This window comes from Lolium perenne, chromosome 6 (genome assembly GCF_019359855.2).
Source record: "Lolium perenne isolate Kyuss_39 chromosome 6, Kyuss_2.0, whole genome shotgun sequence".
In the NCBI taxonomy this organism is placed as follows: domain Eukaryota; kingdom Viridiplantae; phylum Streptophyta; class Magnoliopsida; order Poales; family Poaceae; genus Lolium; species Lolium perenne.
Genome location: NC_067249.2, coordinates 77,829,436 through 77,843,213, shown reverse-complemented (window position 1 = coordinate 77,843,213; position 13,778 = coordinate 77,829,436).

Here is a 13,778-nt window from a genome sequence, read left to right as displayed (position 1 = left end):
GATTTTTTTAATTTTCTGCCCATTTGAATCTTTGTCAAATCCTAGGGTTGACCATGATTTAAACAAGTTTATAACATGAAATGAAAAGATAAGCATGGATCCTTCTTAGTCACTCTAAAATGAAGCTTTTTGGATGTGTTCTTGAAATTTCCATGTTTGAAACCCAAAACGACTTCTCTTCATGCTAGACTTCATAAGATCGACTGAGTTTAGGGTTAGGGGTAGATACATGATTTGTATGGTTTCAATATGTCCAAACCTTGTTAATTTATCAACTTGAATGCTTGCTATATGACATACGAAGACTATATGATTTGGTTTTCATTTTTCTGTTTTTTATGAATTTTATGCCCATTTGAATCTTTTGGCCAAATCCTAGGTTTGACAAAGATTTAAACAAGTTTAAAATATGAAAATGAAAAGGTAAGCATGGATCCTTCTTAGTCACTCTAAAATAAAGCTTTTGGGAGGTTCTTGAAATTTCCATGTTTGAAACCCAAAACCACTTCTCTTCATGATTGACTTCATATATAAGACATAGTTGCGTGGAGGTTCAAAAGTAGGACTAAACTATGTAAGATAAAATCAGATGATCGGGGATCGCCAACTACGGAGTACTAGTTTTTATTCCAAATTGTATCCATAGTTAGTGATGTATATGTGCAAAAAAAGTAAAGTGTCCGTTTTGTGCAACAATCACAGCAATAAGTGGTGTGTCGTGCAATTTCCTCGGGCCCTTACTAAGGGCCTGGTTTGCTTTTTCTTTTTTTATATCTTGAGATACTCTGAGCACTCCCTCCATCCCAAAATTACTACTACTCAGTACTGTACATAGTACCCCTCTATAGGAATCTGATTCCACGGAACTTTTTCGATCAGTACATAGTCTCCTCCTTAATTCCCATGCCACCTTAACTCCCCCAGGGAGAAAAATCTCCTCTTCGCTCTCTAGTCTCTACCAAGCCGGCCGCCTCGCTACTTCCCTAGCTTCCTCCCTACAGCACACCTCGCCCCCGTACGCGAGCTAGGTCGAGCCGGAGATGGGGCACAGGCGCCCCCGCTGGAAGAATGCTCAGAGGAAGTCCGGGCAGGAGGACAAGGGTGACGCCATCCCGGATGAACTTCTCGGGCTGGTGTTCCTGCGCCTCACCTCACCTCTGGATCTCGTCCGCGCCGCGTTCACCTGCAGGAGCTGGCGCAAGGTCATCGCGTCGGAGAACTTCCGTGTCGTCTCCGCTCTCCACGGCGCACCATCCTCCATAGTCGCCGGCCACTACCACATCAGCTTCTCCCATTGTCACTATCGTCCGTCTGGCTTGCTGCCCCACTTCGTTCCCTCTTCCTCGTCATGTTGGGCCGGGGTCGCCGCAAATAATCTCGCGCTCGACTTCCTCCCATGGGCGCCAAACGGCGACCTCAGCTTGGAGCTCGCCGAGTCTCGGGGCGGCCTCCTACTTCTTGCGGACTTCGACCACACCGAACACGGGAAGCCTTTCGAGCAGCCTTCACGTCTCGTCGTCTGCGATCCCCTGGCAGGTCAGTACGTGACGGTCCCTCCACCCCCTACTGTTTCGAACACAACATTCGTAAGCTTGTTCCTGGGCGCCGCCCTCCATGGCGAGGACGCTGTGGCGCGCATCAGTCTATCAAATTACAGGGTAACGTGCCTGATCTATCATGACGGCATCTGCAAGACCTGCGTGTTCTTGCCTGGCCCTGGTGGCCACGCTTGGACCTCCTCCGGCGCCACCGTGCCTCTCGACGCCACGCACACAGGCCTGTCGGATATCCTCTTTGTGGGGTGCAACGCCCGTTTCTTCCAGTGGTACGTGTTCGGTGCGCTCGGAAACTTCATTCTTGCTCTCGACAGAGAATCCGGCGAGCTCTCACGCTTCCAGAGAGCTCGAGAAGAGCACTGGCTTCACACCGTGCAGATTGAGATGCTGGGCGGGCCCTCGCGCATGCTGAATTGGTACGTGCTAGAGCTGCCGTGGCCACCTACCTTCCGAGCTTGCTTATCCTAGGATTCTGGCTTCCTGGGTTGGATTAGTGTCGGCCATGGTGCTGTCGACACGGTCTGGAGGTTGAAGACGAAGGGCATCTCAAGGATTTTGTTGTAATTTCATTTTTGTTAAGGTGTTTTGTACTATTTGATGTTTCTCTTAATGCCAGAGGGTTTATTTGCACTAGTCAAACTTGACATAGCTATACGTTTTGAAGATTACATTTAACTTGTTCATCATGATCCGAACTTCTAACATAATATGGTATGGTATAGTACTAGAATAGGAGGAGTAACACTTTTCGCATTTGGGCCAAATATAAAGTACTACGTCCATTTCAAGGAATAAGGCGCACGCGTACTCCAAGACGTATATTTTGGTCAGATTACCATGACCATTGAATTGACAAGACAATACACACAGCATTGGGGCGTGCTCGATGGTGCTAGCTACAGACATGTGATAGGCATCGCGGAAGCGTCGCAAATAGAAAATAAATCGTATTTTCTGGGGGAGTGATGTGTTGGCTCCTGGGTGCGTATGCTCCCTTTAGTTTGAACTGCAACATCTATATATTTTTGAAATGTCAAAAACTTCCAAACAAAAAATTAATCTTTTCATCTTCACATGCTAAGAGCGCATAAAGTCTTTCCATAAAAAACTAAATTGTCATTTGGGCTGTGTAAAAAAGATAAAATTTATTGCTAAAAATAAAGCTATTTGTAATACTTGCTTTTGTCTTCTTACATCAACCACAAAAAGTATCGGCTTTTCACGAAACTACACGAACACACATAGATTATCGAGGAGTACATGCGAATTTTTTTGTTAGATTTTTTTGAAAATTAAAAATACAATGTTTTTTTGGGTCGAGGTAGCATATCCGCCCAAGAGCCGAATTAAATTTCCGATTTTTTTGGACTGACAATTTCATCGGCAAGACATGGATACGCGCAGGCGGCATGCAAGGTAAGGCATCGATTTGACCGGACGTACTTAGGGCAGGTCAGGCTGCCAGCGTACTTTTTTCGGGCAGGTGAGGTACCAGAACTCGAAGTCCTCTTCAGCGTCTCTCTCTCTGTCTTTTCTGAGTGTACTAACGCGCGTTCATACTGCACTCTATCAAATGTTCACGGTCAGCGAGAAGACCCGTAGCCCGCTCTACCCGAAGGGGATTCTCCGGCTTGGCCTTTCCTGACTTTGGGTCATTGACAGCGGGGTCCCCCAAATTGTGGGATCTGCATTTCAGGGACTCAAAGTTAGGGAAATGTTTGAGATGCAAAGTAAGAGAACATTTACCAGTATAATTGGTTGATTAGATGATTAAGTGGTGGAATCACAATAGATGGGAGCAGTACATGGTGGAAACCGCAAAATATCCGTCCAAATGTTTTTTTGTGTGCAACATACGAAGTATGAGGTGGTGGAACTTGAGGCCAGTGACTTTACTTACTCCAAAATGCAACTTTACGTACATGAGCCATCGGATCAAGATCCAACGGACACATTTGATCTAGAATTTGAAGTCACAATTTAAGTTGCTCGGAAAAAATCGAAAACATTACAGTAAGATATATATCTTTCCTTAAGTATTCTGGTAAAGTTATACTTCATTTCGAAATTGAGTTTAATTTTAAGTTCAAAATCTGGATCAACAATGTGCGTTAGATCTTGATCGAATGACTCACGTACAAGTCGCAAGTGAAGTCACTGAATCTCTGTCCGTGGTGGAATCTGCAATTCCCTCGCCTATATATATATACAAGTCGAAGACTATGACCCTCTATTCCCATCTCCTTTCCATGCTCTAAATTCATATTCCATTTAGAATCGTTGGGCATGGAGGTTCCCCCTGGTAGCTTTAGAGCTCTTTTTGACGATGCTAAATTGAGAAGACTGCTCACCTGCGGTTTGTGCTCTCAATCCGCACAACCTCCATTTTGGCAGGTTAGAACTTTCTTCACTAGGTTCATCCAGTTGTATTTTAATTTGGGCCAACAGTCGTGTTAATTTCCTTGTATTAAGCAGTGCTGTTCGTGCAAGAAGTTTGCATGCGACAGCTGCGCTAGGAACCTGCCCGGTGGCGCGTGCCCGGGATGCCAGGGCATCTTCCAAGGTGAAAGTCCTCCATCTGAAAGTATGAAATTTTCCCGTGAATGTGTTATTGAAAAGAATGGGGTGAGAAGAACGTTCATCTGCGGTTTGTGCTCTCAAATCGCACGACGTCCACTATACCGGGTTAGTACTTTCTTCACTAGGTTGCACCCAGCTATATTTTTTCTTTGGGCCAACAGTCATGTTAATTTTCTTGTATTAAGCAGTGCATTCACATGGGGGAGCGAGGGCATATTGCATGCGGAAGCTTCTTAAGAAACCTGCCCAGTCTCGTGTGCCCGAACTGTGACGGCATCTACGAAGAGGAAGTAGATTTTATTAGATTTGTCTCCTTGTTTAAGGTGGATTGCAGCAACGATGGTTGCGACATGAGCGACGACTTGCTCGAATACTTGCAACACGAGGCGACGTGCCCACATGCGCCAACGAGATGGTAGGTGGTTGATCTTGCCGGTCTCGATGGAGAAGATGATCACGCTTCGAGGCTAAGATCTGAGCTCGGTGGAGAAGGACCGGATGGAGTTTCCTTTTCTAGATCTAGAGTTCTTTTTGTACTTTTAGATGTCGTGTCCGTAGTTTCCTTTTACTTGGAGGGTCCTCCTTGCAGTCTGTAATCCCACCATCATCATAATATAAAAGCAGTGTCGCCAGGTCCTTCGGGACTTTTCTGTGTTCAAAAATGAGTACTCATTTTAGACATGTCGTCTATTTATGTGTGCGATGTTGTATCGTCTATTACCGTCATTAGTTTGAGCGTGTCCATGTCCTAGAACAAAACTTCGGCATGATGTACTTGTATGTTTAATTGAATTCGACCAAGTATAATGTGGAACCGGTCATTGTGAGCATATGGAGATTGCGAACCGGTAATTGACAGGTGGTACATGCTCCTATATTAATCTTGTTTATCTAATGGTAATTGTGATTTATGCGGTACTGAATTAATTAGTTTTAGTTATAAACAAGGACTCTTTGGACGGAGGCTCCTTTTCGAACTAGATCGGGGAGATTTATGAAGTGCTAGAAGGGAACAAATTAGTACATGAGTGTTTTCCGTGAAATGGTAAAAATTTGTAGTGGCAGATTGCCGCCAATGCAATTTTTTCACGTGGTTGATATGGTAGGATGGACATTTCCAAGATTTCACGGATTATTTCGGTTTGTGACCATATATTAAATTAGTTTTGGGCTCATTTCCATTTAATCTGAAATTTCAGCAGAAGTACACGAAGTACAATTAAAAAAGGGGAAACTATATATACATGATGTGCACTAAAGGTGTGGTACCCCCCAAAAAAATGACCAAACATATGCGCTGCATCCAAGTATGTAACACCCATATGGCAAACAAAAGCATTGAGTAGTTGTTTGTGATGTATGTAATCTACATGTATATAAAAAATACCAAACATGTCACACCAAAATATTTTTTTAAAAAAACTTGCCAGATTTTGGCACCATGCATGTTGGAGTTTTTTTTGACACAATCCTTCTTGGAGTTCGCGTGGCTCTCTTCTGAAGTGAGAGGTGAGTTGGTTAATGCTAGAACCATGGCAAACTCCCGAATGTTAGTAATTTAGCATGGACTCATCATTTGTGATGAACTACCTAGGAACAATGCCAAACATGACACACCTATGTTCTTGAGAATATTCCCTTTCACCGATTTTGGCACCATGTGTGTCTTTAAGTATGTTTGCATGCCTTATTGATTGGATATTGAAATACCATGTCAAACTGTCGATACATGGAAAATTCCTTTGCTACAATCAAATAAACTTCGGGCTCCTTTGATTCAAAGGAATATGGAGGGTGTAGGAATATGAAAGGTGCATGATTGGAATGTTATGCCAAGTTGAATCCTATAGGAACATGATGTGTCTTTGATAGTGGTAAAGGAACTTTTCCATGAGGTATTAGCTAATGTGTTTTTCCTATAGGATTTGCACTATAAGATTTCGATAGGAATAGTTCCTATGAATCAAATGACTTGTATAAGAAATTTTCCCATAAGACCCAAATCCAACATAATTCCTATGTCAATCTGATGGCGTGTACAGCACACGTCCGTTGGGGACCCCAAGAGGAAGGTGTGATGCGTACAGCGGCAAGTTTTCCCTCAGTATGAAACCAAGGTTTATCGAACCAGTAGGAGCCAAGAAGCACGTTGAAGGTTGATGGCGGCGAGATGTAGTGTGGCGCAACACCAGGGATTCCGGCACCAACGTGGAACCTGCACAACACAAACCAAGTACTTTGCCCCAACGAAACAGCGAGGTTGTCAATCTCACCGGCTTGCTGTAACAAAGGATTAGATGTATAGTGTGGAAGATGATTGTTTGCAGAAAACAAAGAGAACAAAGATGTTGCAAGAGATTGTATTTCAGTAAAGAGAATTGGACCGGGGTCCACAGTTCACTAGAGGTGTCTCTTCCATAAGATAAACAGCATGTTGGGTGAACAAATTACAGTTGGGCAATTGACAAATAAAGAGGGCATGACCATGCACATACATATTATGATGAGTCTTGTGAGATTTAATTGGGCATTACGACAAAGTACATAGACCGCTATCCAGCATGCATCTATGCCTAAAAAGTCCACCTTCAGGTTATCATCCGAACCCCTTCTAGTATTAAGTTGCTAACAACAGACAATTGCATTAAGTATTGCGCGTAATGTAATTAGTAACTACATCCTCGAACATAGCACCAATGTTTTATCCCAAGTGGCAACAGCACATCCATAATCTTAGAGATTTCTGTCACTTCCCCAGATTCACGGAGACATGAACCCACTATCGAGCATAAATACTCCCTCTTGGAGTTACAAGCATCTACTTGGCCAGAGCATCTACTAGTAATGGAGAGCATGCAAGATCATAAACAACACATAGATATAAATTGATAATCAACATAACAAGTATTCTCTATTCATCGGATCCCAACAAACACAACATATAGAATTACAGATAGATGATCTTGATCATGTTCGGCAGCTCATAAGACCCGACAATTAAGCACAATGAGGAGAAGACAACCATCTAGCTACTGCTATGGACCCATAGTCCAGGGGTAGACTACTCACACATCACTCCGGAGGCGACCATGGCGGCGTAGAGTCCTCCGGGAGATGAATCCCCTCTCCGGCAGGGTGCCGGGGGCGATCTCCTGAATCCCCCGAGAAGGGATTGGCGGCGGCGGCGTCTCTGGAAGGTTTTCCGTATCATGGCTCTCGGTACTGGGGGTTTCGCGACGAAGGCTTTAAGTAGGCGGAAGGGTAGGTCAGGGGGCGACGCGAGGGGCCCAGGAGACAGGGCGGCGCGGCCAAGGGTGGGGCCGCGCCGCCTACCCTCATGGCCACCTCGTGGCCCCACTCCATTGACTCTTCGGTCTTCTGGAAGCTTCGTGGCAAAATAGGACCCTGGGCGTTGATTTCGTCCAATTCCGAGAATATTTCCTTACTAGGATTTCTGAAACCAAAAACAGCAGAAAACAGCAACTAGCACTTCGGCATCTTGTTAATAGGTTAGTTCCAGAAAATGCACGAATATGACATAAAGTGTGCATAAAACATGTAGATATCATCAATAATGTGGCATGGAACATAAGAAATTATCGATACGTCGGAGACATATCAGCATCCCCAAGCTTAGTTCCTGCTCGTCCCGAGCAGGTAAACGATAAACAAAGATAATTTCTGGAGTGACATGCCATCATAACCTTGATCATACTATTTGTAAGCATATGTAGTGATTGCAGCGATCAAAACAATGTATATGACATGAGTAAACAAGTGAATCATATAGCAAAGACTTTTCATGAATAGTACTTCAAGACAAGCATCAATAAGTCTTGCATAAGAGTTAACTCATAAAGCAATAATTCAAAGTAAAGGTATTGAAGCAACACAAAGGAAGATGAAGTTTCAGCGGTTGCTTTCTCATGGATAGTTGTCAACATAAAGTAATATAATAAGTGCAATATGCAAGTATGTAGGAATCAATGCACAGTTCACACAAGTGTTTGCTTCTTGAGGTGGAGAGAGATAGGTGAACTGACTCAACATAAAAGTAGAAGAATGGTCCTTCAAAGAGGAAAGCATTGATTGCTATATTTGTGCTAGAGCTTTGATTTTGAAAACAAGAAACAATTTTGTCAACGGTAGTAATAAAGCATATGTATCATGTAAATTATTTCTTACAAGTTGCAAGCCTCATGCATAGTATACTAATAGTGCCCGCACCTTGTCCTAATTAGCTTGGACTACCGGGATTATCGCAATGCACATGTTTTAACCAAGTGTCACAAAGGGGTACCTCTATGCCGCCTGTACAAAGGTCTAAGGAGAAAGCTCGCATTGGATTTCTCGCTATTGATTATTCTCAACTTAGACATCCATACCGGGACAACATAGACAACAGATAATGGACTCCTCTTTTATGCATAAGCATGTAGCAACAATTAATTTTCTCATATGAGATTGAGGATATATGTCCAAAACTGAAACTTCCACCATGGATCATGGCTTTAGTTAGCTTCCCAATGTTCTTCTCTAACAATATGCACGCTCTAACCATAAGGTGGTAGATCGCCCTTACTTCAGACAAGACGAACATGCATAGCAACTCACATGATATTCAACAAAGAGTAGTTGATGGCGTCCCCAGGAACATGGTTATCGCACAACAGGCAACTTAATAAGAGATAAAGTGCATAAGTACATATTCAATACCACAATAGTTTTGAAGCTATTTGTCCCATGAGCTATATATTGTAAAGGTGAAGAATGGAAATTTAAAGATAGCACTCAAGCAATTTACTTTTGAATGGCGGAGAAATACCATGTAGTAGGTAGGTATGGTGGACACAAATGGCATAGTGTTTGGCTCAAGTATTTTGGATGCATGAGAAGTATTCCCTCTCGATACAAGGTTTAGGCTAGCAAGGCTATTTGAAATAAACACAAGGATGAACCGGTGCAGAAAAACTCACATAAAAGACATATTGAAACATTATAAGACTCTACACCGTCTTCCTTGTTGTTCAAACTCAATACTAGAAATTATCTAGACCTTAGAGAGACCAAATATGCAAACCAAATTTTAGCATGCTCTATGTATTTCTTCATTAATGGGTGCAAAGTATATGATGCAAGAGCTTAAACATGAGCACAACAATTGCCAAGTATCACATTATCCAAGACATTATAGCAATTACTACATCTATAATTTTCCAATTCCAACCATATAACAATTTAACGAAGAAGAAACTTCGCCATGAATATTATGAGTAAAGCCTAAGGACATATTTGTCCATATGCAACAGCGGAGCGTGTCTCTCTCCCACACGATGAATGCTAGGATCCATTTTATTCAAACAAAACAAAAATAAAAACAAACCGACGCTCCAAGAAAAGCACATAAGATGTGATGGAATAAAAATATAGTTTCAGGGGAGGAACCTGATAATGTTGTCGATGAAGAAGGGCATGCCTTGGGCATCCCCAAGCTTAAACGCTTGAGTCTTCTTGATATATGCAGGGGTTAACCACCGGGGCATCCCCAAGCTTAGAGCTTTCACTCTCCTTGATCATGTTGTATCATCTCCCTCTATTGATCCTTGAAAACTTCCTCCACACCAAACTTAGAACAACTCATTAGAGGGTTAGTGCACAATCAAAATATACATGTTCAGAGGTGACATAATCATTCTTAACACTTCTGGACATTGCACAAAGCTACTGAAAGTCAATGGAATCGAAATATCCATCGAACATAACAAAACAGGCAATGCGAAATAAAAGGCAGAATCTGTCAAAACAGAACAGTTCGTATTGACGAATTTTACTGAGGCACCAGACTTGCTCAAATGAAAATGCTCAAATTGAATGAAAGTTGCGTACATATTTGAGGATCACTCACGTAAATTGGCATAATTTTCTGAGTTACCTACAGAGAATTTTTCCCAGATTCGTGACAGCAAAGAAATCTGTTTCTGCGCAGTAATCCAAATCTAGTATGAACCTTACTATCAACGACTTTACTTTGCACAACAAAACACTAAACTAAGTTAAGGAGAGGTTGCTACAGTAGTAAACAATTTCCAAGACACAAATATAAAATAAAATACTGTAGCAAAATAAACACATGGGTTATCTCCCAAGAAGTTCTTTCTTTATAGCCATTAAGATGGGCTCAGCAGTTTTAATGATGCACTCGCAAGAAATAGTATTTGAAGCAAAAGAGAGCATCAAGAGGTAAATTCAAAATAAATTTAAACCTAACATGCTTCCTATGAAAAGGAATCTTGTAAATAAACAAGTCAATGAAGAACAAAGTGAATAGCATAGGAAGACAAAACAAGTGTAACTTCAAAAATTTCAGCATATAGAGAGGTATTTTAGTAACATGAAAATTTCTACAACCATATTTTACTCTCTAATAAGAATTTCCAGTAGCATCATGAAAAAACTCAACAATATAAATATCACATAAAGCATTCTTATCATGAGTCTCATGCATAAAATAATTACTACTCCCAACATAAGCATAGTCATTCTTATTAATTGTAGTGGGAGCAAATTCAACAAGGTAGCTATCATTATTATTCTCATCACCATAATCATCAAATGTAGGAGGCATAGTATAATCATAATAAACTTTATCCTCAATAGTAGGTGGCACCAAAATACCACTATCATCATAAATGGGAGGCAAAGTGTCATCAAAGTAAATTTTCTCCTTCACGCTTGGGGGACTAAAAATATCATGCTCATCAAAACCAGCTTCCCCAAGCTTAAATTCTTCCATAGCATTAGCAATAATAGTGTTCAAAGCATTCATACTAATAACATTGCCATTAGCACGCATATAAAGTTCCATAGGTTTTTTAATTTTCTCTTCAAACACCTCATGTCCTAACTCAAGATAAATACTATAAAGATCTCTAATATTTTTGTTGTTTTCCATTAAGCCTAACTAGTGAAATAAAAGCATGCATGGAATTAAGTAAAGTAAAACAAGTAACTAATTTTTTTGTATTTTTGATTTAGTGCAGCAAACAAAGTAGTAAATAAAACTAAGCAAGACAAAAACAAAGTAAAGAGATTGCGATGTGGAGACTCCCCTTGCAGCGTGTCTCGATCTCCCCGGCAACGGCGCCAGAAAAATTGCTTGATGGCGTGTACAGCACACGTCCGTTGGGAACCCCAAGAGGAAGGTGTGATGCGTACAGCGGCAAGTTTTCCCTCAGTATGAAACCAAGGTTTATCGAACCAGTAGGAGCCAAGAAGCACGTTGAAGGTTGATGGCGGCGAGATGTAGTGCGGCGCAACACCAGGGATTCCGGCACCAACGTGGAACCTGCACAACACAAACCAAGTACTTTGCCCCAACGAAACAGCGAGGTTGTCAATCTCACCGGCTTGCTGTAACAAAGGATTAGATGTATAGTGTGGAAGATGATTATTTGCAGAAAACAAGAGAACGATTGCAAAGAGATTGTATTTCAGTAAAGAGAATTGGACCGGGGTCCACAGTTCACTAGAGGTGTCTCTCCCATAAGATAAACAACATGTTGGATGAACAAATTACAGTTGGGCAATTGACAAATAAAGAGGGCATGACCATGCACATACATATTATGATGAGTATTGTGAGATTTAATTGGGCATTACGACAAAGTACATAGACCGCTATCCAGCATGCATCTATGCCTAAAAAGTCCACCTTCAGGTTATCATGCGAACCCCTTCCAGTATTAAGTTGCTAACAACAGACAATTGCATTAAGTATTGCGCGTAATGTAATCAGTAACTACATCCTCGAACATAGCACTAATGTTTTATCCCTAGTGGCAACAGCACATCCATAATCTTAGAGATTTCTGTCACTTCCCCAGATTCACGGAGACATGAACCCACTATCGAGCATAAATACTCCCTCTTGGAGTTACAAGCATCTACTTGGCCAGAGCATCTACTAGTAACGGAGAGCATGCAAGATCATAAACAACACATAGATATAAATTGATAATCAACATAACAAGTATTCTCTATTCATCGGATCCCAACAAACACAACATATAGAATTACAGATAGATGATCTTGATCATGTTCGGCAGCTCACAAGACCCGACAATTAAGCACAATGAGGATAAGACAACCATCTAGCTACTGCTATGGACCCATAGTCCAGGGGTAGACTACTCACACATCACTCCGGAGGCGACCATGGTGGCGTAGAGTCCTCCGGGAGATGAATCCCCTCTCCGGCAGGGTGCCGGAGGCGATCTCCTGAATCCCCCGAGATGGGATTGGCGGCGGCGGCGTCTCTGGAAGGTTTTCCGTATCGTGGCTCTCGGTACTGGGGGTTTCGCGACGAAGGCTTTAAGTAGGCGGAAGGGTAGGTCAGGGGGCGATGCGAGGGGCCCTCCTGGCCAACTCGTGGCCCCACTCCGTTGACTCTTCGGTCTTCTGGAAGCTTCGTGGCAAAATAGGACCCTGGGCGTTGATTTCGTCCAATTCCGAGAATATTTCCTTACTAGGATTTCTGAAATCAAAAACAGCAGAAAACAGCAACTAGCACTTCGGCATCTTGTTAATAGATTAGTTCCAGAAAATGCACGAATATGACATAAAGTGTGCATAAAACATGTAGATATCATCAATAATGTGGCATGGAACATAAGAAATTATCGATACGTCGGAGATGTATCACAATCCTATGAAATGAGCCCGATTCCCGTAGGATTCAAGTAGACATGACATCCCAATTCTATTATTTTCCTTTTGCTATACTTTCCATTTCCTATGAACCAAAGGAGACCTAACTACTTGGCCATACTGAAACAATTGCCAAATAAATGCCGTGCATCCTATGGCCCCCGTGAGTTTGACCTAAATTTGAAATCATGGTAAAAGGCGCTTAAAATAGGAAAATAAAAGCATGGAGTCAACTTTTTTTTGATGTACTAAGGGAAAATACCAAACATGCCATAATGCAAACTGTGTTTTAGAGAGAAGCCCTTCAAAAAAGTTGGCATCCACTTGTTGATTTTGCTATCGACATGACAAAATAACTGATCAGATGACCAAGTGGTGAAATTTGCAACATATTAGACCACCACATGGTGGAAACTGCTAAAAATAGTGAAAACTGCAAAGAAAAAGTTAAAGTGGTGGTTTGTGCAGCATATGGAGGATTGAGTAGTAAAAGTTGGATGTTCACTACCGTGGGCCTGTGGTAATTTTTCGATAAAGGATGCTTTATTACTTTTGATAAGCAATTACATCCAGCCTCTGCACAACCAGGGTGCACACAGCCGTTTTAATAGTCTTAGGATCATAAAAATGTCAAACTAAAGGAGAAAATAGGCGAAATACATATCGAAACGATGAATCATATAACGCCTAAAATGCGGGTGGGGCTTCAATCCATAGACTATGCTGCCACCCATGTAGGGAAAAAGTATCCCTCGCCGTAGCCTCCAACCGTTTACAGAAATACAACCCATGTGGGCCTGTGGTAATGTTCGCCTATTATGATGATGGCAAGAAAAAAAATGATGTTTGCTCTGCTGAAACTGTCCCGAGCTGATTTGACGAGACAAAATACAGCTACACGGCGTGCACGGGACAGCTATACAGTACATTAGCTTC